Source organism: Sciurus carolinensis, chromosome 17 (assembly GCF_902686445.1).
Source record: "Sciurus carolinensis chromosome 17, mSciCar1.2, whole genome shotgun sequence".
Taxonomy (NCBI): Eukaryota; Metazoa; Chordata; class Mammalia; order Rodentia; family Sciuridae; genus Sciurus; species Sciurus carolinensis.
The window spans coordinates 52,167,315-52,184,716 of NC_062229.1; the positions used below are offsets into that span (position 1 = coordinate 52,167,315).

At 42.1% G+C, this 17,402-nt stretch overlaps 1 protein-coding gene and 1 pseudogene across 2 annotated transcripts in view; one reads left to right on the forward strand and one right to left on the reverse strand.

Annotated features, from left to right (window-relative positions):
- Il17rd (interleukin 17 receptor D) overlaps positions 1–17,402 on the forward strand; it is a 66,645-nt gene that overhangs the window by 11,917 nt on the left and 37,326 nt on the right. The window lies entirely within an intron of this gene.
- LOC124969394 (60S ribosomal protein L9-like) lies at positions 5,666–6,243 on the reverse strand (annotated as a pseudogene).

Consider the following 17,402-nt stretch of genomic DNA (forward strand, 5'->3'; position numbering starts at 1 on the left):
TGTCTTTCATGATTTCTTAATCGCTTTCCAGGATGACTCATTCCTTTCTGATACTGTTTCTTTAGTCTCCTTCAATCTGCAACAGTTCCTCCACCTGTTTTTTGGTCCTTTATATCATACACATTCTGAAGAGTCAAGGTCACTGTGTAGACAGTTCCCACAAGTTGGATTTCTGATTATTTCCTCAAGATTAGGGAGAGTCAAGTTAAATACTTTGGCAAGATCCCTTTAAAGGTGATATCATGTCATTATTGTGTTTAGATATCAGTCATAAATATGGATTCCATTTTAGCCATAAGCAAAATTGGTTTTATTTGGATTGAAGTTGTTATATGTGAAATGCAGTTTCTAATGTGGAGTACAGTTTAATCTTACATGTTGTTTTTAAAAAATGCAGTGTTTTACCTTAAGACTTTTCTTTTATCTTATTAAGGGGCTAAAGAAAGTGTAGGGTGTCATTTGTGTTATCCTAGAATAAACTCTTTCTTAAAGATTATTTGAAATCAACTATGCTCTCTGAAAATTAGGAGTGCTGTTTCTCCAAGAAAGCTTAAGGCTTTTCCTATTCAAATGGGCTTGTTACAAACAGTTGTAGATGTTGCCCTCAGCGACTGGGAATGAGTTCCTATTAAAAACCTCTATTTTGGCCAGGGCAGGTTTACGGTTGAGTGCTTCCTCACACCAAAATTCAGCTATTTCTTTCCTTTGTGCTGAGAAAACATTGAACTTTATTTCCAGCAAAGGCCACTTCACTCAAAACATGTCCTTAAAGTCAGTTTCCAGGCTTTTAGTTCTGTGATTACATGTTGCCTAAATTATTTTATTAGAGTCCCTTACAGTTTCATTAGTTTAACTTGACTTACTATCTTCTACCTAATTACATGGCTTTTCTTACTTTTATTTGCCCCCACCCTAGATTTAAGGGCCAAGACATGTAAAGTTAATATTGGTCATTTTTCAAAGTAAGTTAAAATGTCAAAAAGCGACAAGTCGTTATTCTTACAGGGTACCCGGGAAACGACAGAGACAAAACCTCCATCTTTTATTCATAAGTCCGGGGAGACTGCGAGGGCGCAGGCGGGCTTGTGTGCCCTGCGTTTGTTCAGCTTTCAGGACTGGGCCTCCTCCCCTGCTGGCCGTGAAATGTCATGCCGAGATGTAATAGTGGGACATTCAGCATCCAGAGAATGGACTGCAGAGGTTCAACTTTGCTTTTCATTTTCTTTTCTGGCACCAAGTCCGTGGTCCCCACTGTGGCCTGACAGTGAAAGGCCAGAAAGCAGCAATTTGGATGCTGGCAGGGTTGGGGTGCAGCCCAGTGCAGTGGGCCCCAGCTCCCATGCTGGAATGTACCCCGACACAAAGACCAGTGAGGGGGCGCTCCCCCCCCCAGGGGAGGGGTGGCAGCTTGCCTTTGCTGAATCTAGTTTGCTCTGGTCACAGAAGAGAGAGTTCTTGTTTCCTTGGCTACACTACCCTCAGTTTTGGTAGAAGAGGGAGTACAGGATGCTTTTAATTTCAGAAATCACCCAGAGTTAACTCTTTCTGTGTTAAGGGAGACATTCAGGGCAGAGGTGCTGAGGCCTTGCAGTTTCCCCAAGGCTCCACGTTTTTTTGGTTGAGGAAAAATCAGGCAGTATTTGATAATCAAGAGTTTGGTTTAAAGCAGTAGTTTTTGATTGGGAGCAGTTTGGGGAGTTTTTGTAGACATTTTTGGTTGTCACAACTGGGATGAGGTGCTACTGGCATTTAGATAGAATCCAGTAATGCTGCTAAACATCCTAACATACACAAGAATTTTCTGACTCAAAATGTTAACAGCACTGAGATTGATTTAGGGATCCCATCTTAGTATTTGAATATTTCAGTCACTTAGCCTGATAATACTTTTCAACTTCCTTTCTGTTTAACAGAAGCTGCTGGTTCTGTAAATCTGCACTCAGAATGAATTGTCACTAAACTCTCCGAGGCATATGGTTAAACTGAACTGGTGCTCCTTGAAGATATGCCCTGAATGCAACTCCTATTTTAAATGCAAAAAGACGATTTTTCCCCCCATAATTTGATCAAAGTAGCCTAACCTGCGCCTCTGTTTTTGTTACTCACTGATGGTCTGTGGATAACATTACATTTTTTCAGCATGAAACCCAACACTTCAAATCCCTAAAGCAGTCTCAAATTTATGGTTAATAAAAGCATTTATTGTACTGGATGTCATCTGTTATATCACTCTGGGGCTAGAAACTGGCAAGCAGTGGACAGGAAATATTTTCATTTCAAATCGCTTCAATCTTATGGTCTAGGGGCAAAAGTGTCTGATTTCAGGAAAGCCGTGGTGAACAGCATAGTAATGAATGCATTTTTAGTTGATTAAGCAGGCATTCTCTGCCTTTCAAACAATCATCCCACTTTGGCTTGGTGGGGCTAAATAAACATGTGATATTAAATGATAGCATTTCTTCTGTTGGCCTTTGACCATCTTAAACTTTTCAGTGTTTTCCAGGAATCCTCAGCAGAGCAGGCTCAAGCCAAGGCTGGACTCGAGTTTGGGCCCTCTTTGTCTTTGTTTCTTTCTGAGCAGAGGTTTTCTGAGATGATCCTGACTCTCCTGACATCCCCTTTAAAAATGGAATTTGGTATCTTGCCCTTGGGATCATGAATTTAGGAGGGAAACATTTTCTACCTCTTGTCGTTTTGTTTTTTGAAAAGTCTGAAGTTTTATTGTAATGTGAGTTCTGGTCTCCCATGTTTAAAAGGTGAAGCCTGCAATAAGGGAGCATCCGAGTTGTGATGATGTGTCGGGGACATGGTGCCTTCTTCCTGCTGCTCAGTGCCTGTGGATGTGTTATCTCAGTCATCACTTCCCAGCAAGCCTCAGAGCAGGGCTGGGCGATTATTTCTGATGTGGTTCCTTTTTTTCCTCCCCAGATGAGGATTCTGTGGCACAAAGAGCCAGGAAGGGATTAAGATGGGAGGCCATGTGACTAGGGAAGGCCTCCCTCTGCCAGAAACCAGAGCCCCAGAGTTCTTACCCTGCCCGTGCCCCGAGCATTCGGGCTTGCCCTGCCTTCCAAGCACCCAGCCTAAGAGGGCTGTCTGCCATGTGCAACAAAGCAATGGATGGGGGCGGACAGAGAGCAAAATGAGAGACCAGAGAGTGTTTTGCAGATAATTAAATTAAACTTGGATTAGGCATTTATCCCAAAGTTTCCTAAACCTGGCCGAATACCAGAACCACCTGAGGAACATTCTTAGGGTAGAGGGGGTAGATTCCGGGCCTTACCCCAGACCTGCTTAAGTGGGATTTCTAGGGGAAGACCAGGAATCTTGAGTTTTTCTCTGAGTTTTTTTTTTTTTTAGTAGCCAGATCAGCAGTTGCCAGGGTGTTTTTTTGTTTGTTTGTTTGTTTTTTTGGGGGGTGGGGGTATTGGAGAGAGAGTTTGACTACAAAGAAGCAGAACCAGGGAATTTTGGGGAGTGATGGTATGCTGATTTTGGTGGTGGATGAATGAATGTATATATGTCTATAAGCTTGTGGAGCTGTACACCAAAAAAATGTAAGTTTTAGTGTAAATTTTTAAAAAAATTGCTATCCAGATAAAACTGGTTTGTTTGTCAGATAAGGTGGCACACGGTGCCTGGTGACAGCTGGGAAGAGTTGTCCAGCTGTGAGAGCATTGTCACCTGGATATGAAGAGGCAGCCATAGGCAGGTGCTGAACTCTGAAGCCCAGTGATGTCCAGTAGAACTCGGTGGTGGTGGACACATTTTTCCTTGTGCTGTCCAGTTCAGTAACCATGAACCACAGGTGGCTAGTGAGTACTTGAAATGTGGCTATAACATAGTTGAGGGTCTGAATTTGTAATTTTTCTTAAATTTAAAGAGCCACACCTCGCTAGAGCCTACCTGATTGGACCACTTGCCCTCAGAAGCAGACCTTGTGATAGTGTGGCACTTGATGCTTATGGAAGGGCAATAGTAAGTCATCCCCAATAGAGGGCAAAGTGGGAACATGCCCAGGACCTGCCAGCAGGGGTTAGTAAGTACAGAGAAAAAGGAGCCTTAGAGTAAAGATTGACTTGGGACCTGCTCAGCAGAAGACTGTCCTGTCGAGTAGAGAAATCTGTTTCTTCCCCAAAGATAGCATCAGCTTTGGTTCAGTTCTTTCCCCACCTTTCCAACTTCATTCATCTTAAAAGATGCAGAAGTTAGTTGGTATGCGAATTAATTGTGCTTTGTTTTCTTTAAGTGACAGTATATTCTGGAAGCTACTGCAGGGTTCAGGGGAATCCTTGGGTGGAAAGGTTAGGAGTGTGTGTGGCCTGGCTGGTGATATGCAGGGCCCACCTTTCTCTGGAAGGAGTGATAAAGAACCTACATGGGATATCCTGTTCCTTTTTGGGGGAACGAGGTCATGTGAAAATGGCAATTAGGCATAAACCTCCCACATTAGAAACTGAACACATGACTTCCATCTTGGCTCTCTGTTCAGCTGCTCTTAAACCTCTCTCTCTCAACCTCCAAGGATTTGTGTTATCTTCAATAGCATTACCTTTCCAAATATACTATGAAAGAGTGAGATTCACAGAGTGCTGACTTTTTTTTTTTTTCCAATTCTAGGTATTGAACTCAGAGGTGCTTTACCATTGAACCACATCCTACATCTTCAACCCTTTTTATTTTTTATCTTGAGGCAGGGTCTCACTAAATTGCTGAGGTTGGTCTTCAACTTGTGATCCTCCTGCCTCAGCCTCCTGAGTTACTGGAATTGCAGGCATGTACCACTGCACCTGGCTAGTGTGGAATTCTATTATTATGAACAAAATGGTGGCAGAAGTAATGCCTTAAATAAATAAATTTATTCAATGGCTAGCAAAAAATTTCATGAGCTATAGACTTCTCTTAGATTTTAAAATCTGATTTAAAAACAGGACTTACTTGAAAGCCCCAAATGAGGGCTTTAAAATTAGTAGAACTTTTTTAAAAAAAAATTTTTATCTACTTAATTTATTTTATTTTGCAGAGTCTGGGAGTTCAAACCCAGGGCCTAGGTAGGCTAGTAGTCTATCACTGAGCTACACCTCAGTCCTGAGAAGGACAAGCAAATCATAGCATTGTAAAGGGAGGATTTCCTTGTGTTGCTTTAACCAATTAGTAGCTTCAACCTAATAAGAAAAATAGAGCTCAGCATTCAATATCAGTTTCTTCAACTTTTCTTATTTTTATTTTTTTGGTACTGGGGATTGAACTCAGGGACATTCGACCACTGAGCCACATCCCCAGCTCTATTTGTATTTTATTTAGAGACAGGGTCTCACTGAGTTGCTTAGCGCCTCACTTTTTTTTGCTGAGGCTGGCTTTGAACTCACCATCCTCCTGCCTCAGCCTCCTGAGCTGCTGGGATTACAGGCGTGCACCACTGCATCTGGCTAGTTTCTTCCACTCTTGATTCCACAAACACATCTTAACTGCAGAGTTGTAATCACTATATTGGTTCTTCTTATTTATGTTTTTTTTTTTTTTTCCCCTTTGAAAGGACGCTAAAGTTTATTCAACCTGTTGGAAGGGATTAAGTCCAAAGTCAATAGAGATCTTTTATTGCATCACTGAAATATCAAATTGACTCTCCAGGACTGTGTTTCTGTGACTGGATAACTCTTAGATCTTATTCATCAGCCTGCTGAATTGTTCCTTTTTCAGAAACATAAATAGCATCCCAAAATTTTCTGATATCTTTGTTTTTCACTCTTGTGGCTTGCTGAATTAAAGCAGCTGAATTTGAAACAAGTTCAATATCTTTTCCTTCAAGGATTAATTCATCTTTCTGAGCTTGAGACACTAAGCAGGCAATACCTGTCCTCATACGAACCCTACAGATATATTTTTCACCCGAGAAATTGTGGATTTCAACAAGAGACCCATTCTCCTGAATAACATCGTTGATGGGGAAGTGAGTGTACACAGACCTCATCTTGTAATGAAAGCCCAGTGTAACACCCTTGATCAGTTCTGTGCATGACTACAGATGGTGTGAACAGTGGCCAATTCCTTCCTATTGCCCCACCATTTGTCAACCCGTAGCCTCTTCTTTTTCTTTCCAAGGAGGCTGAGTTCTACATTGATATGATTGAAATCCCTCTGGAGGGTTCCTCTTGGGCCCCTCACAATAACTGTGTGTCCCTTCAGAGTAATGCTGACATTTTCTGGTATGTCGACAGTCTGATTGCTGAGAATGGTCTTCATTCTTGCAGTAGATGTGGCAAAGAGAGAACGTCCTTATGGTTATTTTTAACTTTGGCTTCCAAAGATATTTCCAACTATTAATGTGGTTCATAAAAATGTCACTTCCAATGACCATTTGGTATTTTCATGTTATATGCCGCTCTCTCCCATTGCTAACCCTCTTCCCCCATATTTACAAAACATTCATCTGGGCTCATTCCAGGTTGCTGCTGGAATAATGATGCTGTGAACATCTTCATACAGATTAGTCTCCTGCACCTCCCCTTACCGTTTTGGTGTATTTCCTTGGCATATGTTCCCCAAAGTGGAATTACTGGGTCAGAGGATTTGTAGGTTTTACTACATGTTCATAAACTTACAGTGTATAATGACTGGGCCAATTTATCGGGAAGAGTTGTGTTTTGAGAAGGTGGCAGATTTGACCCATGAACCCCAGTTCTACCATTTATTGTGATCCTGGGCAAATTTCTTCCCTCCTTCCCTTTTTTTCCCCCCTCCTTCTTCTCTTTTACAGGACAAAAACACACACATTTATAATATCAGAGTATTAGACTCCCTGAGCCTATTAGATCATCTGTAAAATGGATTAATAATAGTACATCTCTCTGGGTTGTTTTGAAGTTTAAGTGATATACTATCATCAAACACTTACCTCTGCACCTGGCCACATGGTTACTACTTAGTGATTGGTGGTTGTCCTTGTTCTCAACTATTTTCCACATTCTAAAAATGTTGACATTTGTTATTCACTCTTATTTTGGTAATTCCTTATGTTTGCTTGATTCTGGATTTATTAGAGGACTGAATCTTTCTATTTTTTTTGTTTTTGTTTTTGTTTTTGTTTTTAATCTTCCGAGTATGTTTTAGTGCTGTTAAGTCCAGTAGTACTAAAGCTAGGTGGAGGTGAAATATTGGTTGGTAGAGAGTGTTAGAGGGAAGACATTTTAGTGAGTGAATAAGTGTTTTAAAATAAGAATTATTAACTGAGTGAGCCTTCCTGACTTTACAGCATATTATGAAAATAGTTGAATTTAAGTATCATCATGGGAATTCTATTCATACCACTAATTTAAGCCTCTTGCATATCTCAGTTTTTAACATCTACACTACTGTTAATGATGGATTTAAACCCATTTAGTTTTCTGGGCCAGAAGCTTTTAGGACTTAATCAATCAATCACTGAATCCATAAACAAGGGCACTGCTTCGGACTCCCCTTGAGCTTTGAATCACATCGCAGTGTTGACAGTCCCAGAGGCCTGGACCTTTCTGTCAGCAACTGTCAGGATCACAGTCGAAGAGGATTTGGAGTATTGTAGGTGGAGTATTGTAGGGGCAGGGGAAAGGCAGCTGAAGATAAAAGTTGATCAGAAATAGTTGGGTGTGGTACACACTGATAATCCCAGTGATTCAGGAAACTGAGACAGGAGGATCATAAGTTTGAGATCAACCTGGGCAATTTAGCAAGACTCTGTCAAAATAAAAAGGGCTGTGGATATATACCACTCAGTGGTAGAGTGACCCTGGGTTCAATTCCCAGAACTGAACACACACATACAAAGTTTGGGGGTTTTGGGGTGTTTAGCTCAGTGAGTAAATGGGTGCCTAGTGTTTGAGAAGCCCTGTGTGCAAGCCACAGCACCCCCACCTCCCCAAAAGAAATAGTTTGTTCAGCAGATTATCTGCATGTGGCAACTTCAAAACAAAGTAGTTGATTTTTTTTGTGTCTCCTCTCCCCCATTTATACCAAGCTGTCTTCTGACTGGGAATGCTAAGGAAGTTAGACTAGAGATATACACATATATACTCATACCTACCTCTTCCTTACCTGTTCTAAAAATTGAGTCCTTCCTTGGAACTTCAGTATGAAGCAGAGTACAGCAACTGTGGTTGAAGGGAGTAGGAGAAGGGCCCTGACTCAACTTCCTAAATCCCCTGCAGTTCCTTGCTCCTGGCCCTTCCTCAGAGATTGCTGTCCAGTGGGTTTCTGTTGGATCAAGAAATCTACTCCTAGTGATCTTCCACCCTCCCTTATTGAACTGGTGTTGCTTTCATGGATCCCTTGGGAAGGCCACTGGATATGATCGGAACACTCACTTCTGGAAGAACCCTGAGATAGCAGCCTTCTCTCTCCACAAGGGTGGGTATGAGGTTACCCTTACCAGGGTGAAGGTCCTGGACTTACAGTACGTAGGAAGGCCAGAGAAAGAAGGTAGAAGTGGAGATGGGCATTAAGAAGATAAGGCGAGGGGCTGGGGTTGTGACTCAGTAGTAGAGCAGTTGCCTAGCATGTGTGAGGTATTGGGTTCAATCCTCAGCACCACATACAAATAAATAAATAAAAAGGTACTGTGTCCATCTACAACTAAACAAGTTAAAAACAACGACAAAAAAAAGAAGATAAGGTGAGACTTGGGAGGTGGAGGCAGGAGGATTACAAGTTCGAGGCCAGCCTGAGCCACTTACTGAGACCCTGTCTGAAAATAAAAAGGACTGGGGATGTAGTTTGATGGTAGAACACATCCGAGTTCAATGCCCAGTACAAAAAAAAGAAAAAGTAAAGGTAAAGGTTTGCATGGCATTCTCTGATATTTGGGAAAGGAGAAAGAATGCCTGGTAGGCCATCAGGAGGATGGACATCTCCAGAGGGGTCTGTGTCACAGGCCAGAGGAGGAAGTAGCAGTGAATGACTAGGGAAGAGGTCACCCATTCAGAGACCAGAAGGGTCTGTGGTAACAGGGGCCTGAAGCTTGAAAGCACCAGCAAGGCCCATATGATGACGAGCCTTATCTTTTGGGGTCATGCCCTCTGGAAGCTCCGAGCTTAAACAAGAGTGTTGACAAGTTGCTCTGGGAAGGAACTCTGTGGTTTTCAACCAGTGCCTCCACCTGCAGTTGTAGCGGAACAACCCATATCTTAATCCTCTGCAGGAAAGAGTGGAGATGTGCAAGGGACTTGCAACTTGTACCTCTGAATATTCTCATCCCAAATAATGCTTGGTCACCTTCCCTGAACCTTTACCCAGTACCCCATGATTTAGCACTCCTCCTCTGTGACTTATGGCCAGTCCTCTGCCAGCAGGCAGTTGGGCACACTGACCAGTCCTTTATATTTGTAGGAGCTTTTGAAGGTCTCCCCGGTGCCACCACTTGGTCACTCATTGAGTAACCATTGGTGTGCTTTAGCGACACCGGCCCCATTGCTGTGATGAGGCTAAGAGAGAGGGAAAGGGAAGAAGAGGTAATGGTCTCTTTGGAGTCCACTCAGTGCTGGGAGCTCTTTCTCATTGTCTTGGCCTGATTGGAACTTCAGTTTAGCCACCTTGCAGAGAGTTTTTGGCTCTAGGTGAGAATATCCTGGAATGGGCTTTATATCTGTGAAAATTAGAAAAGGAGATAAATGGTAGGGACTGTCTCTTATCCTGATGTTCCCTTCGACTTGAGTTGTAATTCTCTGTTCTAATTTGGAAATGCGAAGCTGGCCACTTCTGAAAAGTGCCCCATCATCCAGGTTCCTCTCAGCTAACACAGGTGTGTTTCTTTCATGTGAATGTCACTGCCTAGGTACATTGCCCCACTTATAGTCACTCTTTGACCCTTTCCCAGGGCCTACTTCTGGGTCCTGCACCCTGGATGCTCTATGACTAAGGACTGGACTACCTGCTAAATATAGATATCCAGCTTACATACCGTTAGGGCTTTTGGTTAAAGAGGATCATGATGGAGTCAGCATTTGGGGGAGCATGTGAAGCCTGTTGGCAGATCCGTGTGTAAGCACAGTCTCCCAGCACACCCTGCTTCTGATAGAGACTGAGATTGTTCATCGGGGAGATGTTCCTTTAACTCCTGGGAGGAGAAGGGCATCCCCAGGGCCAGCCCCACTGATAAGGTCACCATTCTTGCCCTCAGGGCCCTGATGAGGATGATGTAGCCTTTTGTCGGGATTGCCTAGGTACAGTGGAGACAAATAAATTCATCCTACTATTCAGACATTTCCTAACCTTTGCAAACAAAACACTTCAGAAAGAATACCCACCCTCCCTGTCCCCTGTATGGTGGCGGAAGGAAGCAGTGGCTGACAGGGGAGTTAAACAAACTTGAAGGTAGGTCACATTTTTGACATACCATTTTCCTCTGCTGTACCAGCAGCTGCTCTCTACTTTGAAAGGGGGCTTAGCTGCTCATATAAACTTTGGTTTGTGATAATGTAAACTATTATTAGGATTATCTTTTTATTCATAATGTATGCCTGACTCTCTGTCTACTTTATTTATGCTCTGTTTAAAACACTCATTTACCTTCAGTACCCTGAGCCAGCATTTTCCTCTGAAAATGAAGGAAAACTTTGTAACAGGCTATTTACATCTCCCTGTGGCTGAAAGGGACTCTGGGAATGAAATCATGGGATTGAGGAAGCTTCAGATCTCGACAAAGCTTCCAGGTTAAACTGGGATGTGGTGTTGACAAAACATTTTGGTTTATCTCAAGAGTGGTTGTTTGAATGTAGAAATGCTTGGTTTTCTCTTGAGAATTTTTGGCCTTCAGAGTCTCCAACTCACTTACTCCCCTTCATTTCTTCACCACCTGGTGGAACACTTTGCCATTGAGGACATTCTGGCAGTGAGAGTTTGGAGGCCCAGGCTGGTGGCACTGCAGTGGCTAGGCTCTCCCTCCCTGCAGGGAGGTGGGAGGAAGGCCCAGTGGTTCTGCCTCAGGCCCTCCTGATTTGTTTGTCAGCAGAGAGTGGGTTAGTGTGCGGGCCAAGAAAATCTAATAACTTTTTCAATTTTTAATAAAATGTCTCTCCCACCCTTTGTTTCTCCCTCTACTCCTCCCCCAAAGAAAGAACAGACTGAATTTTTAAGCACATCTGGACACTGTTTTCGTAAAACTCTTACCCTGAATTCCCAGAAGGAATGTATTGGCTCCCATTTTTCCAAGCAAAAACTGAACCAATTCCTTTGTTTATAAGTACTGTGCTTGCGTATTTTAGTGAAACAGTAAAGAAAGGAATTACACTGCTTCGAGAATCCTTAGCTAGGCCCAAACGTCCTTTATGGTTCTCTCCAAGCCTTTGAGAGGTGCTAAATGTTTATGATTGGTTATTACTGGTGGGGGTAGGGAATGGTGGGGCAGAGACTTCATGTGCCCCTTCTCTAAAGTCTTTTTTCTGCTTTCTGTGGCTGAGTGTTAGGCCACCAGTACAGGGTTGCTCATAGTCCTGACCCGTTTGTACTTTCTCTCCCATAGAGTATCCTCTTGGTGAACACCATATAGATACAATCAGATGATAGATAATGTTCCAGATCTGAGAATCTGAAGACTTGCAGTGGAAGACAGAATCTATCTTCCCCTTATCAGATGGCATTTGTGTTCTTCTTAGGTGAATCTTCTAGAAGTCTAATATTGCTCAGAAAGTGCAACAAAAGCGAGTTTGATCTAAACATCAGTCCATTAGCATGCTTGTGTTCTAGTATGGTGAGAATTACAAAAGAGATTAAATGAGTGTTAGGCTTTTGAAAATGAGATATAGAGGCATTTGCTATTTTAAGGAACTTGTAAAACAACACGGTTCAGTTCAAACTGGTGGTTGCAGAAGTTCTTTTTTATGCTCCTTAAAATTACCTTTATGAATTAAACTTGTACCTTCAGGAAGACATAGGGCAGTGTGGTTAAATTATGAGGGTCATAGCTCTGCTATTACCCAATAAATGTTCATTAGTGATAGTGACTAGGGCAGTAGTTACTACTGCTTAGAATATGACTTGCCCTGGGCTGGTTGTGGGTGTCTGGAAATGAACTCTAGAGCATCATATTTCAATGATATAGGCCTCATCTCAGAAATGAAACAAATTTAGGGACAGTCATCTTTCAGCTTTTCCCTCCTACTTTTTCCTTTTTTTTTTTTTTTTTTTTTTGCGTTATTGGGGATCAAACTCAGGGCCTTATGCTTGCGAGGCAAGCACTCTACCAGCTGAGCTCTCTCCCCAGCCCCCTCCTACTTTTTGGAAAGAAGGTTGTTAGTCATGGCACCAAAGTTGATCCACCAAGCCTATTAATACTGTGGATGTGCATCTGTTCAAATGGTGGCAAGTGTAATAGCATAATGTCCAAAGTGGAATGATGTGAGGATTAATACTTGTATGACTGCCTTCTTGCAAAAATTTACTGTTTCCCTGAGCTTTGGATATAAAGGGTTTGCCTGAACTATGTTTAATTTGATAACTTTGAGTCATATTGGTAATGTTCTAGCTAATCTTTTGAACTTCTATTTGTTTTTGGGTTCTAAGAAATAGTTATGTTATGGTTCATTTATTCTGAATACTAACTATTAGACCAGTTGTAGGAATGTTGGGTTAAAAAGATGACCTTAGAAATAGTAGTTCATTGTTGGTTACCTTTATATTTTCAAGATAACATTGTTTCAGAAACTGCAAAAAGCTTTTACTGTCTTAGCAGTAGGTCAGACTGTAAAGCACTGAACTGATCTTGGGGAGCATTTTTTTAAATACCTTTGTTTTATGTATTTATGCGGTGCTGAGGATCGAACCCAGTGCCTCACGCATGCGAGGCAAGGGCTCTACCATGAGCCATAAGTCCAGCCCCTTGGGGAGCATTTTGACTTGGGATCTCTGTGTTCTCCACAACAGGGGCAACTGGAGTGCTGTTCAGGTGAGATTGCAAGCTCTGAGGGCTCCTGTGCACATCAGCCAGAAAATGAACTGTCTGTCTTTTCAGTCCCTTGTTCCAGTGGTACCTGTTGTGTTTTTTTGTTTGTTTTAATTTGAAACTAATGGAAAATTTTTCTTTAAGTGGCTCTATAACATACTTTCTATTTTTTCTATAAAACCATGGGATGATGGGGTTGGGGTTGTGGCTGAGTGGCAGAGCGCTTACCTAGCAAGTGTGAGGCACTGGGTTCAAGTCTTAGCACCGCATATAAATAAATGAATAAAATAAAGGTCTACCAATATCTAAAAAAAAAACACCACAGAATGTGCCAGATGTGGCAGTGCAAATGTGTAATCCCAGTGACTTGGGAGACTGAGGCAGGAGGAGAATCTCAAGTTTAAAGTCAGTCTCAGCAACTCAGTGAGACCTTGTCTTAAAATAACAAAACAAAAAGGGCTGGTAATGTAGCTCGGTGGTAAAGCACCCCTAGTTTCAACCCCTAGTATCAAAAATGAAAACAAAACAAAAATAAACTAGGAGATGCATCTGAATAGCAACAAAAAATGGAATTAATATGGACAAGCTATTTTAAATGGTCTATCAATATAATTTTTTTTCAGAGTTTATGTAATCATAAATGTGGTTTTCACATTGAAAATATCAATCTCGACAATCTGTTTCTCTCAGACCTGTCCTTTTACCATCATCCTACCAGTGCCAACCATATTATCCTCGTACCTGTGGATTCCTGGGGTTGTCTCCACTTGGTGTGCCTGCCTTTTACCTTCTTGCACATGTAACCACAACACTGCTTTGTTATTATTATGCTTTTGCTTCAGTACCCTCCATTTAAAAATGTTCCTGTTTAAAAAACTATAATATACATAACATAAAATTTACCCCTTTTAAGTGTATACAGTTCAGTGGTGTTAATTCATAATTCTGTGTCACCATTACCACCATCCATTTCTAGAACTTTTTTTATCTTCCTAAACTGAAACTCCATATCCATTAAACAGTAACTCCCCATTCTCCTCTACCCCTAGACCCAAGCAACCATTATTCTACTTTCTGTATTCATGAGTTTGACTACTCTGAGTAGCTCGTATAAATGGAGTAATGTGGTGTCTGTCCTTTTGTGCCAACGTCAGGTTTTTAAAGATTGTGTTCAGTGACTCTTTAGGAATTTTGATGAAGAGTTGATAAAAGCTAACAAAGGGCCTTTGCTTCCAACTCTTCTCTTTATCTCCTTAGACTCTATATAGTGAGTTCTACCTTGGGGCCTGATATGGGTTTACCCTGAACATAGACAGGAAAGTCATGGTGTGAAAGAGTGATGGAGGAAGAGGGATGCCTCACCTTGGGCCCCCATGGCACTCACTTAATACCAAAAATTTGTGATGATTTTTGGTCACGAATAAAAGATAAGGTGAATATTGTAAGTGGGTAGTGGCTAGGACTCTCCTTCCTCCTCCTTAAATTCCTTCCATCCATATTAAGCACAGGGCATCAGGCACATCTTGAAAATATGAGGATGTGTGTAAGGAGACTCCAGCTGTAGTCTTCATATTGTGTCGGTGGCCCCTCCAATCTCTAGGGCCTGCATTGAATCATCCCTTTGATTTAGTTCTCTGATCCTTTTGGTTCATCCTTTGAAGCTGCTGTTTTATTGCCTTTCTCTCTTCTCCACCATTAACCTAGCCCATCACCACCTTGGTCTACATCAGAGACTCTTCCCCCTGCACTCTTGTTCTCCCAGTCGAGGGTTATGCTCACATCTGAAAGGAGTACTTTGGGTCTTGTCTGACTTCAAGATGCACCATATGCAAAGCTGAACCCAGTCATCCCTTCTAGCTCTATGGTTCCCTTCTTTTGAGGCCATTTTACATGGAAGGAATGAGACTTTTGGTCAGTTATTCCAGGGTCTCCAGAGTGTCTGCTCTGGATGATGAGGAGTAGCAGCATTTACTGAATGCTTACCACATGCCATCTACAGGGCTGTGCACTTGTTTTAGGTGCTCATATGTTTGTGTCTGATTGAAGTGATCTAACCTCCCATTCATTCACCAAAGCACCATGTGCCTCAGGAACTGGCTCCACACCTGCCTCCCTGTGGAGTTGCTTCCCTGGCCAGCTTCCTCTGTTCAACTCCCCCTACTTGGAGTTCTTTTGCACTCACGCCCAACAGCATAATTTAGCACATTCATTCTACAAAGTGTAACATCATCTACTGTAGTTTTACGTCTTTTAACTTTTTTTCCCCAAAATGAGTTGTAAACTCCTGGAGGCGAGCGTCATGTTTAGCCTTATTCCCACTCAAAATGGCCTTCCCAGGGCACAAGCATGGTGAAAACTCTTAAGACATCTGATTCGTAAGTGCTGAGGCCTTTGCAGAGGTCTTTCATGAACAAATGAGGAGAAGAAAACCTCAGGGAAGGGTTAAATGCTGTTGTTAGATTGGACTAAGGTTTTGAGGCACAGATCTTTCTTCTTCCATACCCAGGGGACACGGGGTTGACTCTAATCACAAAAAGGAATTTACAGCTTTTACCAGCAAATTGTCTTATCTCCTCAGCTTGCTCTGTAAAATCAGCTTGCCCTGGTGTTTTCCCAGCCGCCCTGACCTCCTGGAAACTGGAGTGGGAGTGCTTCGGTTTCCACATGGCTGTAATGTGATTACTGTGCAGGAGGGAGGATGCTGTCAGTCTGCTTCCTGGATTTGCCTGTTTCCCCTTTTAATTTTACGCAGTTCTGTTATTCACATGAGACCTGCCAATTAATCATAAAATCCCCTAAATTTATGTAATTAAAAGAAAAAAAAAAACATAGGGTAATTTATAGTAATTTAGTTATTCTTTGGAAGAGCATTTAGGATACCCACATCAGCAGATAACCTACCTACTGTGTGCCAAGTGGCTTTATCCATCTGTTGCATTGCCTTTTTCATGCATAAAATTAGCATTAGAGCAGGCAGTAGGGCCAGCTTTGCTCTTTCTTAACAATGGCACTTTCCCTTCACAGAAAATGATGATGAGGGACTGGAGGTGGTTGGAACCTTAGAATTTGGCCCAATGGTCTTAGCTCTCACTGTATTAGGCGTTTTGTTATTTTCCTCATAGGTCCTACATGTTTCTTTCAGAAGGAATGACATTTATTGGTAGCTGGTAGAGATTTATCAGAACCAATGTTCTGTGTATTAGGATCTAACTTAGGTCAAGTCGTTGTCCATGCATTAGAGACAACTGGAGAAATGTGTTCAGCATGATGAGGGGGTGACTGGGAAGGGTTTCTTTGTATTTAAATTTCTTTTGTCTTGAACTTGTAAGGACCACTTCAAAAGAAAAGGCTTCAGTTTACCTAGGAAGCCCACTCTGAAGGAATCTCAGAGAAACTGCTGAACATCCTGCCTCTGTTGGGCAGCTAGGAGATGACAGACAGGAGATGGGATACCTCAGCCTCTGCCTTCCTCCCAGACTCCTGCCCATCAGTTCTGGGTCTGCAATGCCTCTGGGCTTTTCCTCCTCAGTTCTTGGGAGTACACTGTTTTTGTGTCCCAAATAGCATTGCTACTCACCTGACAGTAAGGCCTCACGTTGACCCAGCTCCTCATTCTTAGTTTGAAGTCATTTTATCTAGAACCTTTGGACCTTCCTTAAAGAAAAAAGAAAAAAAAAAAAAAAGTACTCCTTAAAAAAAAAATCTTTTCTGGCAAGCTTGTTTCACACTAACTTTATGACAAAATATAACAGGCTTCTAATTTATTTCCACCATATGCTTTGACTTGTAAACATTTCTCCATAGGAAACCTAGTGAAGGGGAGAAGATGCCCTGACTTCCTCTTGCAAAAAAGAAGGCTGTCAGGGCTGGGGTTGTAGCTCAGTGGTAGAGCACTTGCCTTGCATGTGTGAGTCACTGGGTTCGATCCTCAACACCACAGACAAATAAATAAATGAAATAAAGGCATTGTGTCCATTTCTAAAACTAAAGAGAGAGAGAGAGAGAGAGAGAGAGAGAGAGAAGGCTGTGTATGCCATTTGCTTGCCTCAGTCCTGCAGGAGAGGAATTGAGGTTCACCACCACTCCTGGGCCACATCAGGGGAGGAAATATGCTTCTGCCTGTAGTTTCCTTTGCCTTGCCTCCCTCACAATTTTTGCTTTGCACTTGACCTTTCTATACCAGTCCATGCTGGAAGTCCTTGGAGAGGGATTTCAAGGAGACCATTCCTAGGAACAATACACTGTCTCCCTCACCCACAAGGAACATATATCTAAATTTAAAACTAACCAAGACATCAGTCCTTCATTTCCACATCATTCTTCACTCCTTCTTGGAACGACATTTTAGCTATTCAGGAAAATGAAAATAAAGCTGATTATTTCTTGGTGAATAATTATTTTCTGGTCTACCTATCACATGATTTAATTGGTGTGTCATTCTGTATGTGTGGTTGTGTATGTGTGCTTTAATGGGAATTCCGTGTGGTAGCCT